We start from the raw sequence: 17,383 nt of genomic DNA on the forward strand, positions 1-17,383 counted from the left end.
TCTTCTGCTTTCAACATTTCCTGTTAAACTTACACACACTCGTAGTGCCTACGCTCTCGTGAAGGTCAAGATGAGTGTGACATACATTGAAGCAAAACCACATAGGAGTGTGCCATACACTGAAGCAAAACCACATAGGAGCTCGTAGGCGTATAGCGCTTCTGAGTATCTGCTCGGTTCGTGGTCTTCGAGCTGAAACCACATATGAACTTGGTATTACCTATGTCCTGAACTTGGCATGACCTGTGTATGCACCACGTTTCTGCAAACATGCATTGTTGAGGTGTTACAGGATCTTGAAAAAATGAGAGACTTTTTTGCTATAAAAACCCTGTAGAAAATCTGATTGAGGTTCCTTTTTGCCTTGCAAAATGAATCCACGCCACTCCAACTTTTGAAATCCCATTTTGGGACTTAGTCTCTGAGCCAAGATCTTTTAAAACCTCAAGTGTCTACACTCACAGGTTTAGACTTTGGTCTTTGAGTTTTGTTTTCCTTTTCCATTTTTTATATCTTTTACTTTTACTGTTTTGTATTTGCATTTGGAATATCATTTGAAATTTTTAAATAAATTTTCGGAAACTTTTTGAAATCATTTTCTGACTGAAATCATTCATACCACAAAGACTGAAAGTTCCCCTTAAGGACCCTGTGTACCTCGGAAGGTAAGTTTTGAGCAGTCACACCACGGCACACTTGTCTTACTGATTTATATTACACACTTCATACACTCCTAACATCCTAGCGAGGGGAGTTCACAGTTATTCCCTCTCTGGGGGGTAATCTAGAGTCCTATACCAGGGGTTATCCTTGAATCTAAATATTCTAGAAATGAATGTTAAGCAGGTAATCCTGGGGCTGTGATTATAACTTGTTCATCTGTCCTCCAAAGGGTGTTAGAGGAGTAATTTTACATAGCTCCTTCCACTAGGAAAAAGTAGACGAGCAGGTTGGTAGGGAGTGAGCTCTCATTTAGTTCTAGGAAAGAGTAGTCTAGTTAACTAATGGGTGGTGGGCTTCCGTTAGCTATAGTAAAGTTATTCACCCCTTTTTGCATGTCCAGGACATGCTACAGTATATATTTGTTTTGCTTTTGCAGTTTTATAAAGAGTGAAAACATAATACATGCCTATATGTAGAAAAATAGACATTTGGCAGACAAGCCAAACAGGAATTTGTGATCTGAGAGATGGGACAAGACTAACTGGACTAAACCAGACACATAGGACAAACTGGACTAAACCAGACACATAGGACAAACTGGACTAAACCAGACACATAGGACAAACTGGACTAAACCAGACACATAGGACAAATGGGACTAAACCAGACAGACAGGACAGACGGGGCAAAAGCCAGACAGACAAATAAGATAGAATCCAGGATGTGGTGGGGTCATGTTGATTGGGCTATCTAGAAGTACTGCAGATTATGGTTTGTTGTAGTTTTAGTAACAAACAAGAAATGAAAATGATTATAAATAATAGAACAAATTAAAAATAAAAATGAATGAATTGAAAAAACAGCAGTAAAAGACAAAAATAGTATATACATGGTTAGATTAGACAAACGATAATGAGAGAAGGACTTTATGTGATATGAGGAGTACAGGGGGAGTGTTGTGTTGTGTTCTTGAGTGCGAGCATGAAAAAGATAGCGTAGAGAATGTGCAAGGAAACAAAGATAGTGTATGTGTTACAGTGAATAGAAAATGCTGCACAGAGTTGTCAGTTTCAAGGAAGCGGATTTCCATGCCAACAAACCAATTGATTACTCTGAGCTTCTTTATTGAAAGTGACTGGGTGTTCCTGTGATTCCTGATTTTTTTCTTAAATAAATCAGGGCTTACTATTAAACTCCATATACATATACATATAGGCCCACATCCATATAGTTTATCTGCAGTAGACACAACATATAACAATGAAACATAAAGATTGTTTATGATGTTTATGCAATGATGCGTATGAAAAGCTTGATGTTATACTTGTTTTAACAGATCAGAAAACAATCCTTACATTTTAATAGTAATCACACACTGTGAAAATAGATTTATTGTGAAATGGGTCTCCTCTTCATACAAAAAGGAAAGAAACTGTTGTAATTATGAATTGAGTGGCATGTCTGAAAGGGATGTAAGTACACCACCAGGGAATCAATTAAACCTATCTTTTCTTCTCTTTACACCTCTCAAATCAGAAGGGCTTGATTTCAAACCCACTGCAAAACTCCCCCTCTGCATTCATCTCCAAACCCAATTAAGACTATCTTCAAAAGATTGCATTAACACCTTTAGCAGTGGTAAGGATGGAACTTCTTTCATGAACTAAGGGGCGGTTTTCTGTGCAGCTTATTTCTAACCTCTGGTGGGGGAATCTTGCAACAGGGACATGAGCGTAAAGGGAATGAGAGCAAAGCCACAGTTTCAAGATGCCAAAGATGGTTTGCTGTGAGAGAATATTTCTGGTTACTCTTGATATTTACCGGTACAATACGATGTTATCTAATGTGCTAAGGAGGCTTGAAGCTATGACGCATAATACATTTTCTTAAAATATATTTTTCTCAAGCATACAAATAGGTGTGAGTAAGAAATATTGAGTGCCATTACTCTGGATTTTAAACATCAACATTTAGTACAAACCCTGCCAGATCTGGAAAAATAAATGTTTGGCTTTCAGTCATAAGGCTTTTTATGACTAAAGCTATGTTTATATAATTTGTGTCTATCTATTTATGATGGAGGAAAAATACTAAAAATGAGTAGTTTTCCAGTGAGGACATCTTACTGGGATGGTCATACATTTTTGATGCTATAAAATTCTATGTCTGTTTGGAGAATGCTTAAAAGCATTATTTTTTTTCCCTCTTTTAAATCTGCCTTGCAATAACAAGAGGCTCAACTGTTTTGAGTACACTTACAGAGTGCCTTAGAGGGTTATCATTCCATCGCTTGTCTCAGTCCAAGTATTACGGCTAATGGCAGTCATTGTGTGTGTGTACGTGTGGATAAGATCCTAACTAGCAGCCTCTGCATCCGTATCAGTATTGAGATTATAAATGTGTAAGTGTGACAATAATGTAAAGCTCTCCAAGTGGTCAGAAGACCAGAAAAAAAGTATTATTTAATAAAAGGTAATTTACGATTCAAGTAAACGTTTTTATTGTTCAGCTTTTTATAAAAAAAAAAAATCTTTAAAAAGTTCCAGAAAACACTTTGGCTCTGTAGAGTCCATGCACCCAGGGGCACACTATCTCATAATCTGTCAGGTGTCATTGACGTTTTCCTCCTGATTGTCATGTCCAGCTTCCACGTTCGGTAAAAAAGGAATTAACTTGTGCCCATGTAAGCATCCATGGGTGATTTTTTTTTTTTTTTGAAATGCTGTCTTGTCAGACATACAGGTTTAGGACAATTCAATTCAATTAAATTCAATTTATTTGTATAGCGTCAACTCATAACAAGTGTTATCTCAAGACACTTTACAAAAAGCAGGTAAAATATCTTACTCTTTGTCTGTTAACATTACAAAAGAGCAGGTAAAAAGACCTTACTCATTGTTATGTTACAAAAAGCAGGTAAAAGACCTTACTTATTGCTATGTTACAAAGATCCGGCCTATCCATCATGAGCACTTTAGCAAAGCAGCAAAAGTTAAAACAGAAAGTAACTGCAACATAAACCATCTCAAACATTGTCTAGTCTTGAGTCTATGGCACAGTAACTCTTTATTTAGTGCGCAACACGGTACACTTCTTTGGCCGCATCACTGTTGGAAGAGGTGGACTTCAGCAGGATTCAGTTGCTCATGCATGAGCACGAGAATGCAACGTGGACATGACATATGAATTGGATGCCTGCCTCGCATAATTGAGGAATCTAGGTTCGTAAGAAGATCTGGCCTACACCCACAAAGTCGGTAAAATTGCAGTCATATTCACTGTTAGACTAGACTTGAGAAAATTCCCTGTGGCGCTATTATACAGTCTATTAATGCTTTTTGACGGCTACTGGACATTTTAAAGTGGAGTTTTTTGTTTCATGTTACTATGTACATGAGTTGACATCATGAATCCATCAAGCCACCTTAGTCAAAATAATAACTGAGCATTGTTGTGACCTCTCAGAGGATGCATCATATGGAAGCGATTAGTGATTCATTCAAATGATAAAGCTAATTTGAAAATTCAAATGCATTAACAGAAATGCTTTTTAATTTTCAGAATGAGTGTATTATTTGACTCAAAAATAAAATGATGATTAATTTATCTAATTTGAATTTTAGTTCTCAACTTCAAAAATGCACATTCTTTGACTAAATTAAAACGAAGAAAATTACATTTGCTTTACCATTTTCCAAAAATGCCCCGCTAAATCTGTATCATAATTCAAATGAAAAAGCTAATTATAAAATGAAAATACAGTAACAGAAACACTTCTTAATTTTCAGAATATAGGTGCATTATTTGACCTATATTTAAGATGAATATTCAGTCATCCAGTTTGCATTATACTTTCACTCTCTATGTATGCATATTGTATGACATAATTAAAATGAAAACGAAAAGGTTTTCCGGCAGAACGTGCACTACGATGGGTGGCGGAGTGAATAGACATATCTGTAGTTTACTGCAGCAGGAGGATCACAAACTCAAGAAAAATCAGCTCACTCACTGCTTCGCGTCGTTATCAGCCGCAACATAATACAATGTTTGCCCCACACACACACACACACACACACACACACACACACACACACAGGGCTCAGTGCGCATGTGTGTGTGTGTGGGGGAGCGAGCGAGTGAGGCAGGAGAATGTATCAACTTAGAGGGGGGGGTAGACTCGCCCACTCACTCCTTTCGCGCCGTTATCAGCTGCAACATGATACAATGTTTGCCCCACACACACAAATACACACACACACTTGACTCCCCACAGTTCGCCGAGTCGGGTGACGAGGCTTTTATAGGTTTAGTGACGTGGGGATGCGACTACGTAATACTGTACTCCACACAGCCGTTAGAATTTTTCAAACGGAAGGGCACACTATGCACATTTTTAATACAATATTTCAAATTTCAATACTTTGTACTCAGATGTCGAGATTGGGACTTGGATTGATCCATAACACTACTTAATACTCAAATACAGAGGTTTATAGTTGAAAAAAGTAGTTTTAGTGGTTTAGTTACTCTTTAAGAATATTTCTGAATTAACACAGCTCTTTCTCACCACTCTGTGAGTATCAGAGAAATCTCAAAGGCCCATGTAAATTATATGCGTGGGCGATGTGTGCAATGGGCCATTTACATAAAAGATTTATACCTTTGGTAGTCTTAATTATCTCTGCCGTTTATTTTCTTTGTTAAGCAAGTAAAATAATAAATCAGTAGGAATGGTTTGTTGGTTTTAGACCTATGCTGTTTAGTCTTTCTTTGTTCTTTCTTGTAAACCCTCTCCTTAGTTTTTCTATTTTCACTTCACCCTCTTCACCAAACATCACATTTCCTAGTGATTCTTCTACCTCCATTTTAACTACTAAACCAGTTTTAAAAGTAATGACAATTATTTTTCAAGTGTTGTTAGTCAAATGAATGGGACTTTAAAACCTTGAACACTATGTTTAAACTGGTTGACATACTCAGAGTAGTAGTAGTAAAAACAATGCCTCAACTTCTCCTTGTCCTTTCTCCCATCAGCCATTGTTATATAGGAGCAACAGATATTGCTCAACTTGACACCTCAGTCCTACTGTTGTGTGGGCTAAACATCTATATCTACATTACTCGTTCTCGAGCAAAGACGTATTTGTGATACAATGGAGATACTTGAAAAAGAAAACCAGGGGGTGTATTAACAAACATTGTGAGAATCCTCTCAGAGAGCTCCTAACTTAGCTTAAAAAATCCTAGGAAGGAGTCTTAGCCTAGGAGTGATTTAGGAACATTGTCAGATCAACTCTTAGCAAAGAAGGGACAGAAACATTTATCTTAGTGAGGAGGCGTGGTCGACCCCGTTGCTAGGTATGACACATTTTTTCAGAAGCTGTGATTGGTTAATCAAAAAAATAATAAGATAAAAAGTCAAACATATAATCTAGTCAGACATTGTGTAATTATGAACACTTTGAAATGATCATCTGTGTGATAATTTGTAAGATGTACTTTATAATTACATAGCCTACAAGATCTTTGAAATGCGTCACGTGCGCACACGTGATAAAGCCCGTGTTTGTGTCAGTCTCCGTATTTCAAATACTCTCATTGAGAAAAGTATTCAACCTTCTAAAAGTCGGACTCAACTGGATTTAAAATTATTTTAAGCCATTATGTCCAACATTAAGCAGTATTACAGTAAATATTTAAGTTGTCTGTTTGTTTTATTTGTTTTTCTTTTCACTTGCTGTTACTGACATTCCCTGTCTCTCAACCGAAGTATTGTCCGCTGTCCTGCGTCTTGTCTTGTGTCTCGTAATTCAATTCAAAAGTAAAACAAATAAATGTAATATCTGATGCAGCTTTTCTTTGTGCATTTGTTATAGTATTTGTTTGTGGTCTTGTAATTAATTGAGACAATCTACTGAGTTCGTGTCTCTAATTCTATTTTTTTTCTTTTCAAAGGTCCATCATCATATTTGCCAAACATACACATAAAGGCTTGATAGTGGTAAGTGCTGTCATATTTTCTTCACTTTTTCAATTCCTTGCAAAGCCTTTTATCTGCATTTTTGTGTACTTTTCCAAAAATATTTTAGTAATTTGTTTTCATTGGAATAATCTAAATTGTTTGTTTCTCGGTTGATAATAATAGAAAATATAGACTTTCTTTTACTCTTAACAAACATTGTCATTCTGACCAAGTCTTCAATGGCATTACAAACACATTTAGTGGCTGTTAAGTGTATTTCCTTGTTTTTAAAGACCTCACAGTTCATTTGGAAGTGTTAGCAGATTTACATGCGTTTTGAATTTTGGTAGTTTGTTTCTGAATTGGAACTTTAATGACGTGACTAATGTGGTGGTGATGTGGATTTGTAAGGGGTGCAAATAAACTGTGTCAAGTAGGTCCAAGCTTTTGCATCACTACAAGTTAAAGCATCCACATTTTGGACGTAGTTCTCGCCTCCCATGTACATACCAGAACTGCCCATGCACATTTAAGACATGGAATGCCCTTATTGTCCACCAAAGTAAAATCCTCTCCACAGGGGTCACTTGCAAAGAGGAAGCAATATTCAGTTGCCACATTTGTACTTGTGGTGATTTAACATCAGATTAGTGTTATTTCGCTCATAAATGCACAAATCAAAACAAATGAGACAGTCACATGTATGTTTTTAGGCTGTGACTTTTTTTTAAAACAAACATTTATTGTACATTTAAATCACACAAAAACCGAAAACACTGCCATCACACATTGGCTGATTTTAAACCTGGAGTAGTCATAACTAGTTTTAGTTTCCACTTGATTGATTGGCAAGAAGGGCATATACATTGTGCACAAAGCCAGGGAGACCATGAGTGCATTTTTTTTATTTCCTGTCAATATCCTTCCTACATGATTTACATGTTTACTTAAGTATGCATTTTACTCTGGTGCACTTTCCCTTTTGTTGCTGTAACAATGTAAATTTCCCCTCTGAGGGATGAATAAAGGAATATATTATCTAATTTGGAGCTCACAGCAAGGCTCTTGCATCATAGGAAGCCTGGTGCTATATTCGTAGAAACATATGTACCCAAATGACAGTTAATAGGGGTGTCACGATTCTCCTAATCCTCGATTTGATGGTCACGGTTCAACTTGATCCTTGATATATTGTTTTGTTTGTTTTTTTCTTTTAGCACAGATTATGCCATTTTAGACTTAATTATTGGTTTTATGCTATGATAACTTATTACATTTTAAAATTATTATTTACATGGCTACAACATGCTGTGTTGTAGCCATGTAGTTGACTTTGCAAGAAAGCACAAGGGCTGAATTCAAGCACTAATCAAGAACATTTCCTTTCAGTGTGATGATGTAGATGTCGGATGAGAGTGCATTATCAAGGAAGTCTGCATCTACATGGGCGAAGATCCAGAAAACCTTGTGCACGAATATGTGGTATGTACATGAATCAGTGATAACTTATTTCCCCTATCTTCCACTCTTTTTAAAACTTATGTCATACTTAATATCTACATTTAATTTATTTTGCACTATTGCATCTCTTTGCACTATTGTCTTCTTTATGTCTTAGATAATCTTGTGTATTCTTCTCAATACATTCAGATTGTGTGATGCAGAGACTTAACAATTTCATTGCCAATGACTGCTTCTGTATTTGCTGTGCATATGATAAATAAACAAACTTGAGATCTATATTGTCAATAAACCTGCCCATTTTTTTATTTTTATTCTTGATAATGCTTTGTTAATAGGTCTTATTTACCTTTGTCTGTTTTGTACAGGGCATGAATGAAGACGCCATCAATTCGGCTATTGAAGACACCGTCGTCGGGATTTATGATACAAGTGATGAATCACAAGACATTGGAATCGTCCTCGAAGGCGTCAGGGTGTTGAGAGATCTAGAAAATGTAGCATTAGCTGTTGCAATGCTGTTTGGACTGTTGTATGCCCTGAACCTCAGCTACCCTGCTGGCCTCCGGTACACCTTCGAGGTAGTACAGAAAATTTTAATAGATATGGATGGGGGCAAACTTCCGAACAAAGTACTTGCACTAAAAAACAGGCTCTTTGAATAAAGGGATCAGAGACACTGCACTGCCACTCAGTTCACCTCAGTTAAGTTCTAGCTTTAACTTGATTAATTCACTCTGTGCCTTGCTGTTCTAGGTATTTACATGTGTTGTCTATTGATACAGTGATAACAGTTTGTTTTTGTGTTTGAAGTCACTGCTGTAGATAAAGTAATCCAGTTTAACAGAAGAGGCAAACTAATGTGCTAGTTAGTATCTCAATGGATCTGCACTTGCTGATCTGCACTTACTCACTGCTGTTGATATACAGGGTACCACTTTGTGCATTTTGATTCGTGTGACATCTGTATATGGCAACTGCGCGGATTTGGCAAGTGTTCCTGAATGTTTTAATGCTCAATACAGCAAATTTGAATACAGATGTCTGACTCTGAAATTCGTTTTCTTTATGTATATCATTTTGTAATTGCACACACACACATGGAACCGATGTCTACAATACATTAGGATAGAGTTAACTTGAACAAATCAAGTTAGATTTACAGACGTAACTCACATACCAGGGACATAATGAAATTGCTTAAAGTTACATAATACGTTTGGATAATATTAGCATTAGGAAATCTAGTTGGAGTTCCAGTTGAAAATCAGCGATCCTTGACATGATAAAATCGCTTTAACATTACACAATTAATTGGTATTAAGGTTACTTACACATATGATGAATCAACATGATTCTTTCAAGCAAGTCTAATGTGAATAAAATGTTTTCGTTTAACAAGCAATAATTACATTAGTTGGCCACATTCTGATCATGTGGGACCGATGTACACATATAAATCATGTAAATTCAAAGAACTTTTTTTTTCAGTGTATGCAAGAGAAATGGTGCCATCTTTGTTTGCACAAGTAATGGCAAAAACTATAATTTCCAGGAAGTGGATTCAGAGAGCTCTTCACATGAATGAGCACATGAATAAAAATGAAGTTGTCATGAATGACCTCTGTCAGGATAAAGAAGGGGGAGAGAGGTATGAAGGGGGGCTGAGGGGGGGATGGAGAAATGTAACAAGTTCATATAAAAGCTTAGACTGAAGCATAGTTCATAATGGGTCTGGACATAATTACTACCAAATGCCTGCTCAACATTCAGCAGTGCTTAAAAATGTAATTTGGTTCAGAATGGACACTGTTCCTTTTTCTCCCTCTTCTCATCCTTCTATCTTTTTAAACTCTTGTTTGCTATTGTGACACGTTTACAACCTTCATTTGATTAAAATACAAAAGACTGAAATTCCCATTAGACCTTTTTTATTTTAATAGAGGTCGTTATTTCAAGGCCAAGAGCACAACAAAGAGGAAAGTCTGACTTTGTTTTTTATCTTTATGTAAATCAAATAGGCTCCCTGTGTATTCTAGTCACTGGTTATTCTTTGATAAAATGTTGTCCCCTTTTAAATTCACTAAGCTGTTTAAATTTGCTTAAGATATCTGCTCCTTTACAAATCAAATACAAAGAGACATGTTCCAAAAGCTGATGGTTTAAAAATATGTTGACTATATGTAAAACAATACTTCATGAAGTGGCACAATCGAGGAAATGAGGGAGATAAAAGAGTAAAGAAAGGGATGAAAAAAAGAAAAAAGCGTGTTGGTAAGAGTAAAAAAAGATTGTTGCCTTTGTTACCTTTATTCATTAGTTTTTTTTATAGCCACTTGTCTTCCATGCCCTTCAATTGTTGCGCTTAAACAAAAAGGTGTTAACTTCGAGATTCCTGAAATACATTTTATGAAATACTAACATTTTAAGGATAATGCAGATATCAAGCCTTCAAAAGGGTTGAGGGTTTTACCCATTTTGAAGAACTTAAATGGGAAATAGACTCAAGCTTGTAAAGCCCTTTTTAAGTCTTGTGACTACTTAAAGTGCTTTTTACACCGAACCCCTGACTTCCGTATGACTCTACCACCTATCCACAGCTTCCCTGGCAAGACTAAAGACCAGGGGTACTAAGAGTCGCTCCGAGTGACAAAATTCTAAGAATCAGGACATTTTCTAAGAAAGTCCCCTCAAAGTGATGACTAGATCCTTGTAAAGATGAACGTTGTTCACAATGTGTCTTAGTCCTTAAGAGAGCTCCTATGGTGTAAAACTGTGAGGAGTAGTGAGGAGGACTTTTAACAGGATGAAAAGTTTCTCAAGCTGAGGAGGAAATGGAGAAATGTTCTTCTAACACTACATGAAGAATACTTTTGAATCATAGTTGGGCAAAAGAGACTAAATTATTTGTGCAGACATTTCAATCTTTCTATGACTTTTACTCAGGACAAAGTGAGACATGTTGAGTTTCTCTACATGTGCTCACCTCCACAGGTGCATCCACTCACTAATTAACAGCCTTTACCTGCTGATGTAACGATCAGCATGTGAAGAAAATCATTTTACATATCTTTTTACAACGGAATTATTAGCAATACTTTGGGAATTGTACTGGATCGAAGATGTCAAACCAGATAAAGTAGTGATTTGTTCAGACTCAGCTGCAGCCCTGATGTCCTTAAGAGGAAGGAGATCCGAAGCAGAACTTCCAGGTTCTGTAACAGCTTCTTCCCACAGGCCATAAGACTTTTGAACAGGAAAAAATAATCCCTCCATTCCCCCTCAAACCCCCACACAGGACTACCTCACTGGACTGTAAAACACAATATAACGTGCAATATATTTATCTGTATAGCATTTTTACTCATAGTTTTTCTTTTTATATCTATTTATATCTGCACCTTATTTTTTATTTTTTATATGTTAATACATGCTGCTGTTTTTATCCTGGACTACAACGAGCCAAATGCAACAAAATTTTGTTCTTATCTGCACTGTAAAGTACAAGTTTGAATGACAATAAAGAAAGTCTAAGTCTCTAAGTCTCTAATCTACATCTTAATGACTTTGTTCAGAGTTGAAAAACTGAAGTGTGAAGTTCGATTAGTCTGGATTCCTGGGCATTCTGGGGTCATGGGTAATGAAGTTGCAGACAAGATTGCAAAATCAGCTTTAAATCGAATTAATACAGATGTGAATGCTCCATTTGGGAAAAGCTGAATACAGAAGTAGATTTGAAGAAGGTCTTGAGCAAGAGTGGCAAAAAACTTGGGAGAAGGAAAAAAGAGGAAGACATAATTTTAATCTACAACCATTGATTAGGAAGTCTGTCAGTTATGCTGGAAACAGGAGAGATGCAGTCAAAGTAACTTGACTGAGGCTGGGTCACTGTGGGTTAAACCACTGTTTACACACTATAGGAAAACATCCCAGTGGACTGTGTGAATGTGGAAGTCCTGAAACAGTTATACACATATTATTACAATGTAAAAATGAAAGAAAGGCATTATTCAAAAGATTTTCTGATGTGGGGATAACTTGTTTTTCAGTTAAAACATTACTTAGCCAATATGATGAGATGAGATGAGATGAGATTCAACTTTATTGTCATTACACATATACAAGTATAGAGTAACGAAATGAGGTTTGGCATCTCACCAGAAGTGCAAATAAGCAGAAAGTGCAAGAGTCTGTGCTATGTACAGTAATTGAGTGCAAGAGTCTGTGCTATGTACAGTAATTCTGTGCTATGTACAGTAATTGCAAAATTTACAGATGTAGACAAAAAAAGTGAATTATTAGGTAAATCTGGATGGCTGGATTAATGGGATGCAATAAATATAAATAAATGCTATAAATAAGTAATGCTACAAAATAAGTGTGTTCTTAGGATTATAATATACAGATTAAGATGCAGTGAGCATGCTATACTAATAATATACAGATTAAGGTGCAGTGAGCATGCTATACTAATAATATACAGATTAAGATGCAGTGAGCATGCTATACTAATAATATACAGAATAAGATGCAGTGAGCATGCTATACTAATAATATACAGATTAAGATGCAGTGAGCATGTTATACAAGTTTACAGATAATTTAAAGAATATGAACATACTATAATACAATAATACAGATGGATGAGAGATGTGTGTGTGTGACCAGGTGGAGTGGTGGGGGGATGATGGGTGTGAGGTGATATGGAGGGGAAAGGGGGGTCAGCAAGGTGCGGAGAGAGAGAGGGAGAGAGAGAGAGAGACAGAGTTCAGAGTGTGAGGTGATATGGAGGGGAAAGGGGGGTCAGCAGGGTGCGGAGAGAGAGAGGGAGAGAGAGAGAGAGACAGAGTTCAGAGTTCGGGGGGTAGAGTTCAGTAGAGAAACAGCTCTGGGGAAAAAGCTGTTCCTCAGTCTGCTGGTTCTGGTCCGGAGGCTTCTGAAGCGCCTGCCGGAGGGCAGGAGGGTAAACAGTCTGTGGGCAGGGTGGGAGGAGTCTTTAAGGATGCCATGAGTTCGCCGCAGACAGCATGTTCTTTGGACATCCTCAATGGCAGGAAGTGGACACCTTGTGATGCGCTGGGCGGTTTTTACCACCCGCTGTAGCGCCTTACGGTCTGCGACAGAGCAGTTTCCGTACCAGACTGAGACACTGCTGGTCAGGATGCTCTCGATCACACAGCGGTAGAAGTTCATCAGTACAGCTGAAGACAGGTGGTGTCTCTTCAGTGTCCTCAGGAAAAAGAGGCGTTGATGAGCCTTCTTAACCAGACTGGAGGTGTTAGTGGACCAGGAGAGGTCCTCTGTGATGTGGGTCCCCAGGAACTTGAAGCTGGAGACACGTTCAACAGCCATCCCGTTGATGTGAATGGGGTTGTGCGTGCTTCCTCTTTCTCTCCTGAAGTCCACGATGATCTCCTTCGTCTTGCTGGTGTTGAGGAGCAGGTTGTTGTCAGCACACCAGGCGGCCAGATGCTGTACCTCCTCCCTGTAGGCCGTGTCATCGTTGTTGCTGATGAGGCCAATCACCGCTGTATCGTCCGCAAACTTGATGATGGTGTTGGATCCATGTACAGGTCTGCAGTCGTGGGTGAAGAGGGAGTAGAGGAATGGGTTCAGCACACAGCCCTGTGGTACGCCTGTGTTGAGTGTGATGGTGGTGGAGCAGGTGTGTCCTGACCTAACATACTGGGGTCTGTTGGTCAGAAAGTCCATTATCCAGTGACGGAGGGAGGAGTTGAAGCCCAGGTCTCCGAGTTTAGTGTTCAACTTGGAGGGGATGACAGAGTTGAATGCTGAGCTAAAATCAACAAACAGCATTCGTGCGTATGTGTTGTTATTGTCCAGATGAGTGAGCACAGAGTGCAGCGCAGTGGAGACTGCATCCTCTGTACTCCTATTGCTGCGGTAGGCAAACTGGAATGGGTCCAGTGTGGGTGGGAGGCAGTTTTTCAGGTGTGCTAGGACCAGTCGCTCAAAGCACTTCATTATGATGGGTGTGAGTGCCACAGGGCGGTAGTCGTCGGCCTGTCGGGCTGGAGTGTTTCGGCACTGGGACAATGGAGGTGGCTTTGAAGCATGCTGGCACAGCTGCTTGGGCGAGGGACAGGTTGAAGATGTCTGTAAAAACCCCAGTGAGCTGCTCCGCACATGACCTAAGCACGCGTCCGGGGGTGCCATCTGGACCAGCAGCCTTTCGAGCGTTGATCCGGCTCAGTGCAGCGTGGACGTCTGTGGAGGTGAGTGAGAGGGGCTGGTTGTCTGCAGGAGGTCTGTTCGTGGTCTGTGTCTCTCTGTTGTCTCTATCGAAACGAGCATAAAAGTGATTTAGCTCGTTCAGGAAGGAGACATCTGTGGTTATCGGGGTGGAGTTTCTGGGTTTATAATCACTGATGGCCTGGATGCCCTGCCACATGCGTCTGGGGTCGGAGTTGGAGAAGTGTTCCTCAACCTTCAGCTTGTAGCAGTGCTTGGCCTTGATGATGCCCCTCCTCAGGTTTGCCCTGGATACGCTGTAGGCCATTGCATCATCTGATCTGAAGGCGGTGTTGCGGGCCTTCAGCAGGAGACGCACCTCCTTGTTCATCCATGGCTTCTGATTTGGGTACGTGGTGATCTGCTTCCATGTTGTAACACTGTCGATGGTTGGTATTGATATAATCCAGCACAGAAGAAGTGTAGGTGTCAATGTCTGTGTGAGAGCCCAAGGTAGCCTGCGAAGCAAACATACTCCAGTCTGTGTGATGAAACTTGTCCTGAAGTACAGAGTCTCTCCCCGCTGGCCACACTTTAATCGTTGTCACTGATGGCTTCACACGTTGGATGAGTGGGGAGTACTTGGGGATGAGGAACAAAGAAAGGTGGTCTGACTGTCCCAGGTGGGGGAGGGGGGTCGTGGTGTAGGCCCCTGCGATGTTTGTGTAAACATGGTCCAAAGTTTTGTTTCCTCTTGTATTGCAGGAAACATGCTGGTGAAATTTAGGGAGCACTGTCTTTAAGTTTGAGTGATTAAAATCACCTGCAACTATAAATGCAGCCTCCGGGTGAGCAGTCTGTTGTTTACTGATAGCGGTGTAAAGTTCCTTCATGGCAGCTTTAGCATCGGCATCAGGGGGGATGTAGGCTGCAGTTACAATAGTGGAGCTGAGCTCCCTTGGCTGATAGAAAGGTCTACATTTAACCATGAGAAACTCTATGTTAGCTGAGCAGTGTCTCCCAATAATGACAGAGTCTGTGCACCAAGCTTTGTTAATATAAATGCACAGCCCTCCTCCTCTGGTCTTACCGGAGTCCTCTGCTGTTCTGTCTGCTCGGTGTGTGTGGCGACCGGCTAGCTTGATAGCATCGTCCGGTACTCCGTTGTTTAGCCATGTTTCCGTGAAGATCATGACATTACAGTCCATAATTCTCTTGCTGTGGATGATGCGAAGTCGTAACTCGTCCATTTTGTTCACCAAAGACCGCACATTAGCGAGGAAAATGCTGGGTAACGGGAGACGGTGCGGTGTTAGCTTTAGCTTAGCACTTATACCTCCGCGCTTCCCCCGCCTTTGTTTACGGTCTCGACGCCGCCTGCGAGCACTTCCGCCCGGCCGGGTAGAGTGCGTAGCCTCGGGTGTTTTGGCGATCTCAGGGATGAGTCGAAGATTGTTGATTAAATCGTCAGGGAGGTGTATTCCGATATCCAAAAGTTCCTGTCGGGTGTAGGATGTTAAGGCGAGGCTGTTCCGTGCGAACAGACCCGAAATTAACAATAAAATTACTGCAAAATTGCAAATCTGAGAGAGACGCTGGGCCTCGCGATGCGCTCGCGCCGCCATCTTGGTATCAAGTGGTGAGAACCACCACTTGATTGCAAAAGCAGTTATTCATTTTTTACATGCTACAAAATTGTTTTCAAGAATCAAAAGTTATGCTTTGTAGAATGACTTAGTTCCCATCTACCTGTGGAGGGCAGTAATACGCCTAGATGCGTTTAAACTGCCGGAAAAATTACAAGAAGAAGAAGCATGTGAAGAAGCTGCTGCACAAGTGAGCATGTGATTTCAAAGATCTTGTAGGCTATGTAATTATAAAGTGCATCTTACAAATTATCACACAGATGATCATTTCAAAGTGTTCATAATTACACAATGTCTGACCAGATTATATGATTGACTTCTTTTCTCAATTTTTTTGGAATAACAATAACAGCTTCTGAAAAAATGTGTCATACCTAGCAACGGGGTCGACCCGCCTCCTCACTAAGATAAACGTTTCTGTCCCTTCTTTGATCAGAGTTGATCTGACAATGTTCCTAAATCACTCCTAGGCTAGGGGTGCATCTGAATTGTCCCTCCTATCTCCTTTCACTATCCACTTTACCTTAACCCCGGAATCAGTTAAGTGGCGGCCATGATAAGAGCCGTTCGAATTCTCTAAAAGTTAAGGAAAGGTGGGTCAATGCTTCCTTTATAACCTCCTTTAGCACAGGATACACTGGACCATCCTTTTCAAAAGGAGATGAGATATGACGACCCACAATTCCTTGCGGCTGCAACATTTAAAGCGACTCGTGCGTCTGACCGTTCACGAACATTAACGATGATCGTAAAGTGACACAGATCATGTAAGAGATAAAAAGATAAGAGACATTTTTATCAGATGATGTTTTATTCAACATATTTCATTCAATTCAGAATGTTTTGTGCATTTCTTCAGTTGTACATTCTTGTCTTGCATACATGTAACAATTAATTTCATATTTATTTTGATGTTGATTTCTGAGTGGACAGGAAGCTGAAGGTTTCACTTTTCTTACTTGTAGCCTGGTAGTCTATATTTCTTTTATTTCAATCCCAACCTTTTGAAAATTAGGATTATTTCACCGGTAAGAAGGTACAGAAAGAGTTTTTTAGATGCGTTTTTTGTAGTCCATTTTCGGAACATTGTAGTTTCAACACGGCAGACCTACGTCATTAACCTCCGCTGGCCCGTCGCATTTAATGACGTCGCCTAGTGGAAAATGCGGTCGGATTATCAGAGCAACGAGATCGCCTTTCCCTAAGTCCTTTATGAATTCTCCTAACATCTTTCCTTGACCTCATGACGTTTTCGCGGGGTTAAGGTAAAGTGGATAGTGAAAGGAGATAGGAGGGACAATTCGGATGCACCCTAAGACTCCTTCCTAGGATTTTTTAAGTTAAGTTAGGAGCTCTCTGAGAGGATTCTCACAATGTTTGTGAATACGGGCCGAGGACTTTAACAGGCTTAAGAGTTTCTCAAGAAGAGGAGAAAATGGTGAAATGTTAATCACTC

The 17,383-nt window shown here is 39.4% G+C and overlaps 1 long non-coding RNA gene across 1 annotated transcript; it reads left to right on the forward strand.

Moving 5' to 3' along the window:
• The first annotated feature begins 386 nt into the window (after nt 1-386).
• On the forward strand, nt 387-9,113 carry LOC136177076 (uncharacterized). The gene is made up of 4 exons (XR_010664759.1): nt 387-665; nt 6,622-6,667; nt 8,018-8,110; nt 8,458-9,113. It is a non-coding gene; the product is annotated as an uncharacterized lncRNA (long non-coding RNA).
• The last annotated feature ends 8,270 nt before the right edge of the window (nt 9,114-17,383 follow it).

Source organism: Labrus bergylta, chromosome 1 (assembly GCF_963930695.1).
Source record: "Labrus bergylta chromosome 1, fLabBer1.1, whole genome shotgun sequence".
NCBI classification, from domain to species: Eukaryota; Metazoa; Chordata; class Actinopteri; order Labriformes; family Labridae; genus Labrus; species Labrus bergylta.